Here is a 16,614-nt window from a genome sequence, read left to right on the forward strand (position 1 = left end):
TGCATTAAGGCTTGCGGCTATGCCAGCTCCTGACCGTATAAGCAAAGTCTGTTCTATGTAAGTTATAAATATTACATTAGTTTAGTTAGTGACGAACGTCGCCATTAGTACTGTCACACCCATGCGAATTAAGTATGGTATGCGCACACACTTTAGTTAAAATCATTGAATTAAATAAATGAAAATATTATATGTAAATAAATATTTTAAATTAAGTTGTGTATGTATGTGTCTGTAAGCCATGCATAAGAAACAATCCAAAGCTTATGTTGTCAGTTTTTTTTTTTACATTTATTATAGCTAAATCATATTAATAACATTCTAAGTAAAATAACAACTAATTTTCCAAACTCTCTGGTTTAATTTTCTCATGCCCTCTTTCCTATAAAATGCATTTGATTTATTTAAACTAAGAAATTATTATTTAACATTACCATAACACCTTTCCCAAATAATTTAATAATTTATGCTACAACATAAACATTTATATTACAGGATTAGTTATTGTTCAAAACAAAAGCTCTAAAAAAATGCAATTTGCACTTAAACAGAATACATAGTAATGATATCTGAAGTATTGAAAAATCAATTTTTCTAAAAATCAATAAACTTCTCATAAAAACATGGGCGTTTCCCTCAAAATTTCAATATATTACTATGTATATATTATTATGTATTACATGTATTTATTACTATTATTTTATATTACTACATCCAGTATTGTATGAATAGAAACAGTAGATACTATCTACTAGATCTACAAAAACTGAAGCTAAATTTGATATTAAGTACCTGTTCTACTTCAGATGAACACTGAGCACTGGATTTAGTAAAAACTTATTAATTAAATGTTTTATTTTTTTTCTCCTATTATCAAATAAGTATGATTATTGTAATTTTTTTAAATAATATTATACTTCTAACTGGATAGAATAATAAAATATGTTATCTCATATTTATCATGCTTTATTTAATGTATGAGTAAATGATATATATTATATGTGATTCTTACTTTTCATCTGAGGACTGCTTAATGATGAAAGAATACTTATGTTATTTATTTATTTTATTATGAGATTAGTATAGATTGTTTATTTTATTTATATTTGACTGATACAAATAAAGATACATAAACTTTATTTTCTAAATAACATTAGTACTGGTTTTTTTATTTTTTATTTTATTAATTCTTTTATATTATATCTCTAATATAACACTATTTTTTGTATCATTGCACCTTGTAGGAAAGCAAACTGCTGTATTCCCTTCATTTTAAATATGTTAAGTATTAGTAACAAAATCAAATCTCTTGATCAAATCTACACTTTGGTATATTATTATTAATTTTTCTATCGTAAATGCTATCTAATAAATTTACAACAAAATTTAAGGCATTACATGGCCTTCTCAGTTTTTGTTGGTATACAACATCAGGCTACACATTTGCACCCAAATACACTTGTTCATATATTACAATCACGTATCAGGTTTTGCTGGATTCTTTTTTTATTCTGGAATCAGTTTAGATACTTATACAAAATGGGATTATCAATATAATGCTTATACCGTATTTAAACATTTGATTATGTGATGCTACTTTATTTGTGACATTGTGGCTCCTTTCTATAATTTTACTTTAAAAAAAGTATTAGTGATTAATTGCTTGACTGGATCCATGCTTTAATATTCATCACCATAGCTCCTCAACCTCCTTGGAGCCTCAAATGGAATGTATCACTGAGACAGAGAGGACTACCAACAAGTCCAACTCATTTCAGAGACCCCACCAACCACAGTTAACAAGTAGACTATTATATATACAAAGCAAATACATATACACACCAATATATGTTGGTGTGTTTAATCATCGCTGACACCAGATGCCACTGTCTCAGCATTTACAGAAAAAAATCTGATGTGGACACCACATGACTTCCTTGTACACCTATTAAATTACATACATACATACATATTTTGCTGCTCTTCATTTAAATTTATTTCTTCTGAAAGTGAGATATGATCCTCCAATTCTTTAACAAAGTGGACAGTTACACAATTGCTGAAATATTAGTTTTTATTAACTTCAAATATTTATACAGTTATTAATTCAACAATCTTACATGAAATATTGGGACAGAGTAAAGGTCCCTTTATTATTCATATTACTAAATCAGTATTATTTGTATCTTTGTGAGCTGCTGGTTAACAAAAGTTTCAGATTTCTGGTGTGTCAAATAAATAAGTTAATAATAATTAAACTATTCTATTTAGTGAACTCCTGTATATTGGTTAAAAATGTTAATTTTAACCTTACAGTGTAAAATATTCAGTTTTTATAATTGGATTATTTGGTGAATAATCAACAATTAAAAAGAAACAATCATACAGTAAAAAGAAAGATAACGAAGAAATATATCTCAAAAAAACAACAAAAAGATGAATATGAAGAGGAAGAAAATGTTAAGAATAAGAGAATAAAAAATTAAGAGAAGATGATAAATATAAAGAGGAAGAAAATGTTAAAACGAAAGAAAGAATAAAAACATGAAGAGAAGATGATAAATATAAGGAGGAAGAAAATGTTAAAACCAAAGAAAGAATATAAAGAAAAGAATGTTTCAAAACAAAAAAATTAATAATAAACAAGAAGAAAATGTTGTAAAGAAAGAAAGAATTAAAACAAATATTAAGAGAAGATGATAAATATAAAAATAAAAAAACATTAAGACCAAGTAAAGAATAAAAAGATTAACAGAGGGTGATGGATATAAAGAAATAGAAAATTTGAAAACTACAGAACATGTACACAGATTAAGATCAGAAGAATTGGAAACCAGCAATTAAATAAATGGCAACAAAAAACAAATAAAATGGTGATCAACTTCGACTTAGGGAGAATATATTGTTCAACAATATCAGAGAAGTAATAAACTAAAAGATAAGAATTTTTTGCAGTTTATTAAAGATCAGGCATGTATGTCTCAGGTATATGTTGTTCTTGTGAGGGTCTATTTTTCAATAATTCTATAATTAACTTTAATGTAGATAAAATTAAACAAAAATTCCAGAATAATTAAATAAAATTAAACCACAAAATCCAAAAATAATACGATTCTAAATTATAATTTTCAATTAATATTAAATAAACAAATGTTTCACCAGATCTATTACATACGTACATATGTAATAATGCCTATTATATTGCATATGCACATTTTTAAAAGTACATAAAATTCTACTTCACTAATAACTTCTGATTTTTTCTTATATTTTTTTTATTGTTATTGAATAATCATTTATTGAAAAATTCTTTTTACAATCACGGGTTAATATTATTTATTAATAAATGTATTAATTACTTATATTTATATTTATTATCTACATTTATTATTTATTAATAAATCAATATATTTAAATTTTTAAATTAATTAAAAAAAAAAGAGTTAAAAAAGGAGATGAAGTCTGATTCGAACCAATGTGCCTTCCCTTATAAGATCCAATTAATTAAAATTTATTTGGCTATAACCCTGGAACCAATGAAAATAAGTATCACTTATGATATACATCATTCTAAAGCTCTCAATGAGGACTTATTACTGCAGTTAAGAAAAAGTCCAAAATCAAAATTTTTTGAATTTGGGCTTTTTTAGACACTTTTGGTTCAGTCAATTGCAATCAAAAGAGGAGGTGCACAACTAGATATTACAACAGTCCTAAATCCAAAATTTCAACATCCTACGGCTAATCGTTTTTGAGTTATGCATGATACATACATATGCGTACTTACAGACGTCATCTCAAAACTAGTCAAAATGGATTCAGGGATGGTCAAAATTGATATTTCCATTGGCATTTGAAAACCTAGATTTTTCGCAATCACAATACTTCCTTTACTTTGTACAACAAAGTAATTAGAGTAACAAAATTGATTTTGAATAAAAAAAAATAAAATACTGTAAAAATAAAATTGATAACACACAAAAAGTTTTTTTTTAATTTAAAAACAATATAACATAGTTTCAGGAAAAAAGGGATTTAGTAGCATTACTGAAAAAGATATAGGTTCATGATTTTTTTCAGCAGTTTAACTCTTATGCAGGCTACAATATCAACAACACTAAATGATCTATAGTAGTGAATTGTAATAACTATTAGGAATAGAATTTATCACTCACAATCCATAGAGATAATATTCAAAGTTAAAAAAAGATAGATTTCAAGAAAATAGGTCACATAGAAAAAATTCATTAATATGATTCATGAAAAATAAAGATAGGAAAACAAATGATAACCTATTGTGTAGGTTATACACAATACCCCAACATATGATAGAACATTTTCAAAATAACCATTCAATGATGTATAAATAACTTAAGCAATTTCTATTACAAATATATACATATACATCATATTTTAAACTTAAATATGTATTTTCTAAACTTCATTACTCCTCTAAACAATTATACTTTAAACCAATACAATAAAGCTATTTAAAAATCTATTTAAACTGTCGGACATTACCATGAATAGCAATTTTTATCTTATGAGAATTTATTGTTTCCTTCTCAAATACTTAAATAAAAATCATGTAGTGATTAAAATCATCTTTAATGACACATGCAGGACAACAATGGCATTTAAGCTTGCAATTATCTAGCTGAGATTTACTGGATTATTGAGATATACTTGAAATTTTTAAGTTAAAAAGAGTGAATGTGAACAAGATTGAAGAATTTTAATCAAGGTTGCCAAAACCGCTAATTACTGATTCCATATATCATTATGTTTAAGCGTTTTTAAGCATTCAAGGCGCACCAGTTTTCCTGGAAGCAGCCGTTGACCCTACAACTTTTACTCCAGTACCCGCCCCACTGAATAACTATAAAACACGTCGTTCCACTTATGCTGCCACTCAACAGTTCGAATACTGATGTTGCCGATTCCCATTTGACATTCTTTAGAGATTCCAGCATGATCTTCAGGATAGTAGTTTCTCCTGTTTTAGAGTTGTAATAGAGGGAGAATCGTCTATTCACCTTATCAGCTTCATCTCTCCCCAGTAGCCTGGAGCTACTGAGGAGCAATTCTGTCTCCGGGCTCGACAGAATTGCATGCTCTTTACTACCTATCACAGCCTGGTTCTTGCTAGGATTTCCAGGAGATGAACAATCACCTTGCTCCCGGATCGTCATTTTAGATCCTCCTCCTCCTCTCACACACTCTCTCCTTTTACAGGTCACCAGTGGCCGCGACTTTGGCATTAATGTGCTGTCTTTACTTTCTCTGCAGAGTAGTGTCCCATCTCCATCTCACTCTCTGATGAGGACGGCTGAGGGCGTCATCCTCTGACGAACAAACAGCCTTGGCAAAACGGCCATCTTCAACTTCTCCTCGCCTTACTTGTCTTTTTTTGTTGGCTCTGGTTGTTGTTGAACACCCCTCTCTCATCTTGGTTTCTTCCTATGACTTTCCTACCATTATTGGGAAATCCTGTTTATACTCTTCTTCTGATCCACTTTCTCCAGGGGCTTCACTAACTCTTCTCTCCTCAGTGATATAACCTTGCTTGTTACTTCGTACAGGGAATTTTGAGATTCTTCTGCTTAACTCCTTCATCCACACCGATTTCTCATCACAAGTGGATTAGGAGGCCTCTTTCATTTCAAATCTCAACATATCTGGTCAGTAAAAATTTTCTGTGAGAAAATTGTACATAAAATCAATCATTTTGCTCAATAATTTGTGTTTGTAAATTTTAGTGAAGCATTATTTGAGCTTCAGAGTAAAAAATATATGAAATCATTTACTAGCTGTAACTCATAAACAAAGCATTTCTAGACCTATGTTTATAAGAACTTTTTCATTACTATGTTGAAAGGAATACACTGAGAAATATGGCAGAAACATAATGAAACAGCATTTATATTATATATACTCACACATACATAGTTCCATCTGGAAAGGTAATTCTAGAAGTAGAATAAGGAAAAAGGTAATATAAAAAATACAATATATGTATATAATATGTTATATACAGAATATATATAAAGATAGGTATAGAAATGCTTTCTTTATTTTCAAGCTACAATTACCAAAATACAATAATTTAATGTATACTAAATCATCTGAACACTAATTTTGGCAAAAAGTTGTGTATTTTTATGTTATTTCATCTGAAAATTATTTTTTAGAAATGATTACAGAACTGTATCTCGAATATTTTTTTCAGAAATCATATAAAAACAAAAAAAAAAAATACATTTTATTAGGTTTAGTGAAACATAACTTTGTTAAGTTGCCAATTAAAAAATTAAACTTTGTAATAAGTTTTGTTCAGAAATTATTATGAGAAAAGTTTTAACAAGTCAATAAAAGACAAATAGACTCAGCTGGATTATCAATTTGAGAAATTCTACTTTAATTAAAAGAAAAACAAGGCAGAAAATTTTACATTATTATCAAAATTAAAATAATTCAAATTACAGAATTTGATCGATTTACCTTGAAAATACTGTTGAAAATTAAAAAATTAAAAATAAACTAAATTTCATTAGCTTCCAATGGGCTTCAAAATTCTACAGTTAAAATCAGTGTAGTTCTTAACTCGTTTCAATTGATCTTATGTCGGTTGTCTCAAAACAGTGTCAGATTCCTTTCTGAGGGCAGCAAAATTTAAAATTTGAACAATCAATTCATATCAAACATTAACATATCATTCACTCCATAAACAATAATCTAAATGAAATGAAGTCTGGAGACTTCAGAGAGTAATTAACAGATCCTCCGTAACCAATCCATTTTCCACAAAATTTTCATACAAAAATTACAATAAGTAGATTGTAGAAGAGTTCCAATCATGTAGAAAATACATGTCCATTAGTTTTGACAATGAGTCATTTTTTGCTGGAGAAAAAAGATTCACTCTGTAAAAGTTCTGTTGGTAACTTTATCTTATTCTAATATGAAAGGGTCAATTATCTCGTTAACTATTATGCTATATCACACATTCATTGAAAATCTGTACATCAGTAGAATATGGATTCTCTTCTAACCACTGATGAGAATCTCTTGTGTTGATACCACCTCCAGTAAAAGTGGTGTGCAAACAACAACTGCGAAAATATGCAGTGATTCACATTAATTCATTCACAAAATTGCAGTCATACAGCATCTTCTAGCTGAAAGTACTGCACCTGCTGCCACATAAAATGGCATAGTCCATGAAAATATAATGTTCACCATACCCGAGTTTTTTAAATGGTAAATTGCTTAAATATTCGTCACAAGCTTATTTGGAAGTAGGTTCAACTATTTGAAGAATATCTCCAATTTCATCTCTATGTTCAAGTCCACACTTTAATGAAATATTACAAGGACTAAGACTGACTATGCTCATGCAAATTTGTTAAAAATTGGAACCAGCAATCTATTTATTGCTATTTTATAGCAATCATGTGATTTGTAAATAACAACACAGTTGTATTAAATTTCCTCACTTTTCACAATTAACTCCACCTTTTTTTTAACTTGCAAGTCAAACTTCTCAAACTAAAATTTATTCTTCATCGACTTATTTTCCTCACTTTTCTCAAAATTAAATCTGATGCAAATTTAATCAACTAAATTTCTTACAATTTTTTATTTGTTAATTTCACAATTTAAATAAGTTATTTTCTTACAAATCTAAAAAAATAATTGTCTTTTTTTAAGTGTAACTTTTCTCAAAAAATATTAAATATAATTCTGGGAACCATTTTTTTTATAATTTTCATGTCACATAACATAAAAATACACTAATATTTTGCCAAAAAAAAATTATATTGCATTATCTACTGAGCAAAAATCAGGATGAATTTTTTGGCAATCTTAACTTGAAAATAAAGCATTTCCGGATCTAAGTTTGTAAAACTCTTTTCTTATTTTTATCTCTATCTCTATAATCACCTCACATAATAGTATCAGACTCTATACATGTATATGCACATAAACGTTGTTTCAAAAGTACATGCACATTTCACATAAAAGCAACTGTTTCCCACCCAGCACATGCTATACAGTAGAAAAAAATAACAAATGGCAATAAATCAATACACAGTCAACTCCAAAGCGATTTATCCGCGATGCCTCTCTGAAAAAAATAATTTTAAAAATTATAAAGAAGCTAAAAATTTCAAGTTTTTTCATTATTCTGTGATTATGTTTTATTTCTTCACTCATTTGCTACTTGAATGTGTGGTTGTTTATAATATGGTAAAACATCATCTTTTCTTTCCCATAAAAAAGGATGGTGAGTGGGTTTGTTTGTTGTATGTGTTCACATATTTATTTTAGTTGCTGTTGGTGCAGAGTGCACTAATGATGGTGCACTGGAACCACTCCTGGCTTCGCAAGGTTCACTCCTGCTAGAAGCAGTCTGTTATCAATTGATTTACAGATTATTTTTATCTATATTTTATACTTGTACTTTTATTTTTATTAATAAAATAAAGGGATTATTAGTTAATATTTAGCAGTAAAAAAAAGATTCTTCATTTAGCTGGAGAGTCGTTTGTGTGCATCTGGCCGGCGCATCATGTGGTCCGCTCTATGCCAATAGCAGAAGGTGGACTGACAACTAACACAACTTCATACGAACATACAAAAGACTAAACGATGAAGACAGCGTCCGCAAACCACTCCCTGTTATCAATATGGCTAGCGTTAAATATTATATTTATAATAAAAAATATTAAATTCTATATCTACTCACTCTTTAATCCTATTTTAAATATAAAAATGTTAAGAAAAATATTCTCTACGCGCTAATATCTCTTTTCTTAAAATATCTCTGTAAAATACTTAATATTCTCAAACATGAGGATATGAACAAATCAAGGGTCCAGGGGCAGAACTCCCTGGCTAAACAGAGGGACGAGTGAAGCAAGGCCTGACCGGCTAGTCTCTTTCCCATAATCACTCTCTATAAAAAATGAAGGTGGATGGGTTAGTTTGTTTGACGCAAGTGCTCACATTTTTATTTTAACCGCTATTGGTGCAGAGCAGACTGCATGGTGCGCCGGGTGGCTGCGTGCAGCGCACAAATGACTCTTTCGTTCGAACAATTTATACTTCTTGATACAAACGATTTATCTAAAATTATTATTTGTTTTGGAGATAAAAAAGGAAAACATTGGGGTTAGAGTTGTGTTAAAAAATCACAACCAAGAAACGGCTAAAATTGTTCAGTATTTTGAAGTTTTTCTTTGTAAAGGTTTTTGTTGTTATTAGTACGCTAAATTCATGAACGTTATTTAATTAAAGATAGTAAAAACATTTAACAAGATCATGTGTAATGAAACATAAACCATATAACAGGCCCTAGGCCCGCCTTTCTTCTAGTACTGAACTATAGTTTATTGTAGATGTGACAGGACGATAGTTCATTATGCAATATTATTATGATACGCAGACTACAAAGTTCAACTAAAAGAAAGTGATTTCAGATACCAAAACAACAATCGATTGCATCTTATTTTTAAAAAAAAAGATATCTTAAGGGTAAAATGCACAATTTATTATTCATTAATTTTTTTAAAGGGTATGTATTATTTTTCTCGTTAGCTACTGCAGTCTTAATAAGTGATTTTTAATCCATTATGTATTATGTACATTACTGTCAGTACAATCTATTTACTCGTACATGCAGTACTAGTGACAGTGAAAATTTGGTAAATGTTTTGTATTTTGAATAAAATTCTGGATATTACTTTTACCACCTACATAAAGGTGTAATGTACTGTATTTTATTTTATTATTTTATCATTATACCTTAATATAATAGTGGGTGTAAATACCGTACTACAGTACAGTATTACGTCATTTTAACACATATTACTCAAACCACAATTTTTCTGATTCTGGATTATATGCGATCCTGTTCTCTGTTATTATCATTGATAATCAGGAGCTGACTTTACTATCATTACTGCTGTGTGTATCAGTTCACAATCAAAATGTAAAATATGCAGCGTGATGGTTGAGATTAAATACACACCTGAAGCGATGAGTTAATTAAAATAATAATTTATTATTAACTACAAGCATCAATTTCAGGAAAATAACAACCAACTGAAGGCCTAAAAATTGAATTACTTAATAATTTTAAAGGTAGATCAGTAGCTAATGAAACACAAAAGAGCACAGCAAAACCTTTCACAAAGTGCAAAGTAGCACCCTTAAGTGCTTATAAATGGGATGTTAAGAAGTAGTACATACTTATAAAATGGAAATCTCTAATGTTCTACAAGTATACTTGTGGGTGTATTTCATTGAATTTGTGAGTGCACAGGATTATACTAAGTTTAACATTCTAACTTCACAATTATCTAACTATACTTGTTTAACAAGCACCTTCATATAAAAAACGTAATGATGATTGTAAGTGTATTCCAAAACCTGAAAAGTGAACTCTGATTAATGATTAGTTATAATAAATGATTAATTATAAAACAAGTGAGTGAAATTTTGAATTAATTTCATCCGTTATATCAAATGTGATCGGGTTAATTAAAATGAAATTAACAGTGATGAAAATTGCATAGGTTAATTCCTGACTGATTAGGTTAATTCCTAATTAGGTTAATACTGGTTGTTCATATCAGTACAATATAAAAGAAATCAAATATAATTTTACCGTACAGATATACCAAAACAATTATAATTTAATTACATATAAAAAACATTTTATAAAGACCTAGAAAAAACCTTTAAAAGATAAATATCACCTCATAAAATCCTAAGTTCTAAAAGAATACACTATTATGGAAGCTGTACCTCAACTGAGGTCATTGATCAACTGATCAATGACATGTGTTCAAAAGTTCATATCTGAAAAACAAAAAATATTAATGTTTTAATAAAAGTAGCTATATAACTTTACCTTAAATTCTGAAATGCTACACCTTTCAGTCTTTAAAGTAACAGAATATGCAAAACAGCTATGGATGAATTAAGTTGATGCTATTTTATGGGCTATGTTATTCTATTTTAATATAATAAAACTCACAGGGATAACAAAACAAAATTATATCAATAAAATAAAAATAATTGAACACTCTAAAGAGATATTCCACAATGAATTTAAGGTACTTTCTACACCACACCTATCAAAATAAAACTGCTGTTAAATATAAATAAGAATAAATGTTCACAGATGTGGGTTCAAGTACAAGAAAAATGGAATTCATAAACAATAAGATAAATAATTCTTATATGAGGGGAAATGTAATCTACAGTAGTCGCCTACAACTAGCAAATGAAAAAGACAGTCTAATGAAACAAATATAGCATAAAAGTAAACATTACTTGTTATAAAAACTTGGATTTATTTTCTTGCAGCCACTGTTTACAGCTACACATTTCTTCTAATTGTTATTCAGTTTTCTTCCTTTGGTCTTCCCTTGAAGACTAATATTATTTCTTTCTTCTAATTTTTCATCTTCCTCAGTATCAGTACCTCCAACTTCAATTTTGTAGTCTCCTTCTCTCTCCCCTACCTCAAAAATTCCTGGAAAACTTTTTCTGGTGTGGTCGGTAATTTGTTTTCCATCTAAAAATAATTCAACAAAATCAGTAATTATTGAATTTCCAAGGGGTACTTTATAAATTTGTTCTAAAATCAGTCATTTTCTCAGCACGCACACGTTTTGTATTATTTAAGGTTATTTTGCTGATATATATTTAAGTTACATTGCTGTTTTACCAATATTGCAACTTACTTCGAAAAGTATAATTTATATGAATATAAGAAATAATAATAAAACGAATATCTTACCCTTTTACATAACACCAACGGAGGCTTGGGATCAAAAATGTCCTCAAGGCACGAACTGTACTATACAACTGCTGATAATAAGATGAACAAGTAACGGAATGCAAGCATAATAAAGGATTAAAGAGGTTATGAATTTCAGGTACTACACTCTAGCGGAACACAATTTGAAATATTTGATTGGACAAAATGGCCCGCGCGCACAGTTAAGGGTTAAGATATAAGATTTCACTCGTTCATGTTAACCTGGAATTTGAAATTTTCATTAAACCTACATAGCAAATCTTAATATATATAAAAATGAATGTTTGTTTGTCCGGTATGCGTTCCTATACCTTTCATCCGACTGCGATGAAACTTTGCGAGTTGTTGAGCGCACACCCCTAAATGTTTCTGAATTAGTTTGGACCCGCTAGGTGGCACTGGGGTCGAGATATTTTGGAAGGTTGTATTTACGATTTGGCTCATATTCGCAATACATATCAGTTACGTGAAAAGAAATATTTTTGCAAAAAATGGATCCGCTAAATGGCGCTGTAGTTAAGATATTTACGAAATAAATATACAAACAGACTTTCTTCTTTTATATATATATATAAAAGACAATGTTCAATGTGTGTTCGCTATAGACTAAAAACCTACTCGACCGTTTACGTGCAGGTTTTGCAAATGGTCCGCGTTGTCGGCAGAAGGTTTAAAGCTATTGAAATCCTCGATTTGATCAGTAGGAAGAAAATTAGGGGTATTTTGAACATACTACTGTGTTAAATCCGATAGGTTAATCACTACTTATCGGATTTAATTCTGTTTTGGATTTATTTACATTCTGACTTTTAAAAAGTAATTGTATTTATTTACATTTTATGAAGTTCCGTAATGTTCAGTTTTTTAATCTTTTATCAAACATTCAATTGTGTTCATTTAATCTATACATATACTAAAAAGCTAGCTATAGCGAAGCATTGCCGGGTCTGGTAGTAAATAACAAAAATAACCGTAATAACAAAATAATTCCACATGTAACTGAATAACTAAGTTGAGTTTCTATAGGCAACTGATAGACTTACCACTTGTGCAAACCTACTGCAAAATGTAAAGCAACACACAAAAACAAACTTACAAACTTTAATTGGTTAATAGTTGTTTAATTTATGACTAGTTATTCGTACGAAGACATAAATGAATATTACTTGGAAAATGATTCTTTCTGTAAATTAAAAGTAGTAAGCTTCGTACTAAATATAACAACAAACTTTATACAAACCCGAAAAAATTATAATCTGATAAGATGTATTAACGCAAATCCAGGCCGATCATCTGAACATTTTACAATCTGAAGCCAAATTAATTCATGTCCATAAATGAAAAATTTCCCGATCGTTGTTCACTACATGTAACTGGATTAAGATATTTTTAATTCGTTTAGCGGATTTCCAAATTCTTTGGAAATCCGATTTTGACTTAACTTGGTGAGTTGATACGATGCAAACCTATTGGTAATAGAGCCATCTTGATTTTCAAGCAAATCGGTTCATAGGAACCACAGTTAGAGCCACTGATTTTTTGGATACGTTTTCAAGGTTAACTAAAATCGGAATTCTGCCCTTATGGTACACTCACTGAAATAGTTTTTTTATTTTTTTTTTTTAATTATAACATTTGGAAAATATGGTCACAAGTTATTCTAATTAAATTTATGGGCAATGGTTTTTAATTAGTTTACCTCTGGGCCTCCACTCAATATTTTTCTTATTTGTTTCAGGAGGATTCAATATATTTATGATCCAATAACAAAAGGGTCATACACAATGATAAACAAAAACAGTAAACTCTCCCTCTAGCAGAGCTCTTCTTTATAAAAATTTTTCTATAATGAAAGAACTGGCTGGTCCCTTCAAAATTCTTACACCAATCAGCATATTTTAGGCTCCCTGTTAAGCAAAATAAAAAGGCTGAAATCTCTCTAAAACAGTTGAAAAATATGTATCCACAACCAATTTTGAATCAATCTACACGATATTATTTCAAAGGTTTATAACTGAATTTTTTGAATTCTTTAAATAAAAATGGATCTCCCCTAGATCGCAACTATCAGTTCACTCTTTTCTACGAATTGTATAAATAACTTTATTTACTTGCTTCATAACAAGGATGGGCTCAAAACTCAGACACCACCTTCTGCCTCGTGTAAACGAAAATAATATTGGGTTGAACCAAGTAGTATAATAATCCATGAGGTGATTTGTGTTATACTGCACTGCAATTCTCATTAAGAAACTTGGAATTTTGCAATTTGTTATATAACTTGATAGTTAGTTTATAACTAGAAAAATTTTGTACGACTGAATTTATTTTTCACCACTATATTACAATAAAGAAAATCTGCATTATAAAAAGTACCAAATTGTATGCAGAAATGAACAGTGCCAGAGTACAATCTGATTTTTAGTATTACATTTACTGTTTTTTGAGAACCCTTGATTATAATTCAGTAGTTACTATATTTTATGTAGTATAACAACACAGGAGATTGTATTTATAGTCTTAATTACTAAAAGAGATAAAGTTCACTCATTTGAGATTATGACAAATAACTTAAAATTCTTTCTATTGAAGATAATCTTAAAATTATTATGGGATTATAAGAAGGAAATAAGCAAGAAATGATTACAACTTTAATTTCACTTCCCCTGCAGAACAAACACTACATAGTCACAGAGAAAAATTATTGAAGCTGCACAGAGAAAAACAGTGGTAATTGTATTAAAGATTTGAATACCGGTTTATTATCATCTAGATAAAGCAATTTTTCAATAACAAAAGTCACATTTTCTGTTTAAGGCCTGATTTTGAAAACAAAGCAGAATTCTTCACTCTTTAGATAGGTATGCAGTAAAAAAAGTAGGGGTAAAAACTTTTAAAGGTTCCAGCGGCTAGCTGGCCAAATTTAAGTATCAAATCTCACATTGGACAAAATTGCTGTTGAAGCAAAAGATGTCAATGTAATGTTATTAGTGCATGGCTAGAAAATAAGCGGCCTACAATAGATAAGAATTATAAGAAAGAAGATATTTCAATGCTGATGAAAGGGGATTTTTTTTAAATGCTGCCAGACAAGACACTAAAGTTAAAAATAATAACTGTAAAGGTAAAAAACTTTCAATAACAAAAAAATAAGTAATTGTACCTGATTGTACCAGTATGATAGTAACTTAGAAAATGAAATTGTTAGTGATAGGCCAATATAAAAAGACTAAATGCTTTATACATGTTAAACTGTTACATGTGAAGATCTGAAACAATAAATTTCTGATGACTTCGATCTTTGAAGAAGAAATACAAAAATGAGGTAGAGAATCAAAAACGAAAAATCTTTACTGTTGGATTATAACTGTGCAGCACATCCAAACATTTAAGGATCCACAGAAATTAAAATTATTTTTTTTACCCGCCAGTACTGCAACTAATTAACCAGTGTGTTATAAAATATTTGAAGAGCCATTATAGAAGAAAAATGCAGCTTCTTCTTACTGAAGAAAAAGTAAATTATGAAATAACATTTAACCTGTATCATGCCACCAGCATTCTTTAAAAAAATTGGATTACATCTGGTTACATTTGAAGCAGTAAAACACACGTTTTGGTATGCACAGAGCAGTTTCTGAAAAAGATTACAAAAGTGACAATCTATTGCTCAGCAAATGGATTAAACAATTTAATATGCCGCAATATCTTTAAGAATATTTATTCGATAGTAACAAATATTCAGAAGCTGATAACAAGGTAGCTACAGCTACAGCAGCCTACTTATGGTGATATCCTTAGAAGCATCTTTACTTACAATGATGAACAAACTAAGCTAAAAATGTTACTACCAACTTCCAAACAAGCTTTGGACACTGACAGCCTTGTTCTGAGATATTTTAGATGCCAGTGTATAAACAAGTACTGACTCCTACCACGACTCTATAAATAAAATGCAACTGAAGAGTTACTTCAGTTGCATTTTAAAAATAAGTAAAATAATAATGTTTAATGAAAAATGTAACTTATAATTTACAATTAAAATAGAGGTAATGATTATTTAAAACAAATTATGGTTCTTAAACAAAAAATTTTGATTTAAGCAGAATTAAATTTAATATATCGTTTGGGTATATTTAAATTAGTGTTAAAAAAAAATACTGTATTTAATATCTGCTTGTAAAAGAATTCCCAGAAATGTCCTCCTAAGTTTATTCCTACATGTTTTACATGTACTTTTTAATTTAGACAAATTTAGTTTATTTTTTTAGTTTTTTTTCAATACTGAGTAAAAGGAAAGATGCCTAACCTAATAGTCTATTATTAGTGAGTGAGCCACTTACTACTACAATCTATCTTTTAAATCTGTGGAATATGAACCACAGTTTTTTAATAATGGATTTTTTTTGGTTACATATTTATATATTCACAATTTTGTATATATGTAATTTTACTGTATTTTTTTTATTGTGAAATGTAAAAAAATTATAGAATTTAATGAACAAATATAATACAAGATAAATACAAAAAAATTCAGAAAAAATAACTCAAATTAAAAAACATTGGGTGCAATGAGGCCTCCATATAAACAAAAATACTAAACAAAACATTACACACAGAATATAATAAACACATGGAATATATAACTGAATTGTTCTGACTGTACAAATGAGACAAGGTGAGATGATCTCTCTGGATAAAATGAGGTGCAGTTTTAAATAAAGATAAAATGAATACATTAAAGTTCTTCATAGCAATATAGAATCACCATTTGTCAATCA

At 29.0% G+C, this 16,614-nt stretch overlaps 1 protein-coding gene and 1 long non-coding RNA gene across 3 annotated transcripts in view; one reads left to right on the top strand and one right to left on the bottom strand.

Moving 5' to 3' along the window:
* The window catches only part of LOC142322134 (glutathione S-transferase-like), a 223,015-nt gene that overhangs the window by 191,246 nt on the left and 15,155 nt on the right, over nt 1-16,614 (top strand). The window lies entirely within an intron of this gene.
* Nucleotides 10,697-12,133, bottom strand: LOC142322135 (uncharacterized). The gene is made up of 3 exons (XR_012755786.1): nt 11,813-12,133; nt 11,344-11,587; nt 10,697-10,866 (listed from the first exon to the last, which is right to left on the bottom strand). It is a non-coding gene; the product is annotated as an uncharacterized LOC142322135 (long non-coding RNA).

This window comes from Lycorma delicatula, chromosome 3, assembly GCF_047948215.1.
Source record: "Lycorma delicatula isolate Av1 chromosome 3, ASM4794821v1, whole genome shotgun sequence".
NCBI lineage: Eukaryota > Metazoa > Arthropoda > Insecta > Hemiptera > Fulgoridae > Lycorma > Lycorma delicatula.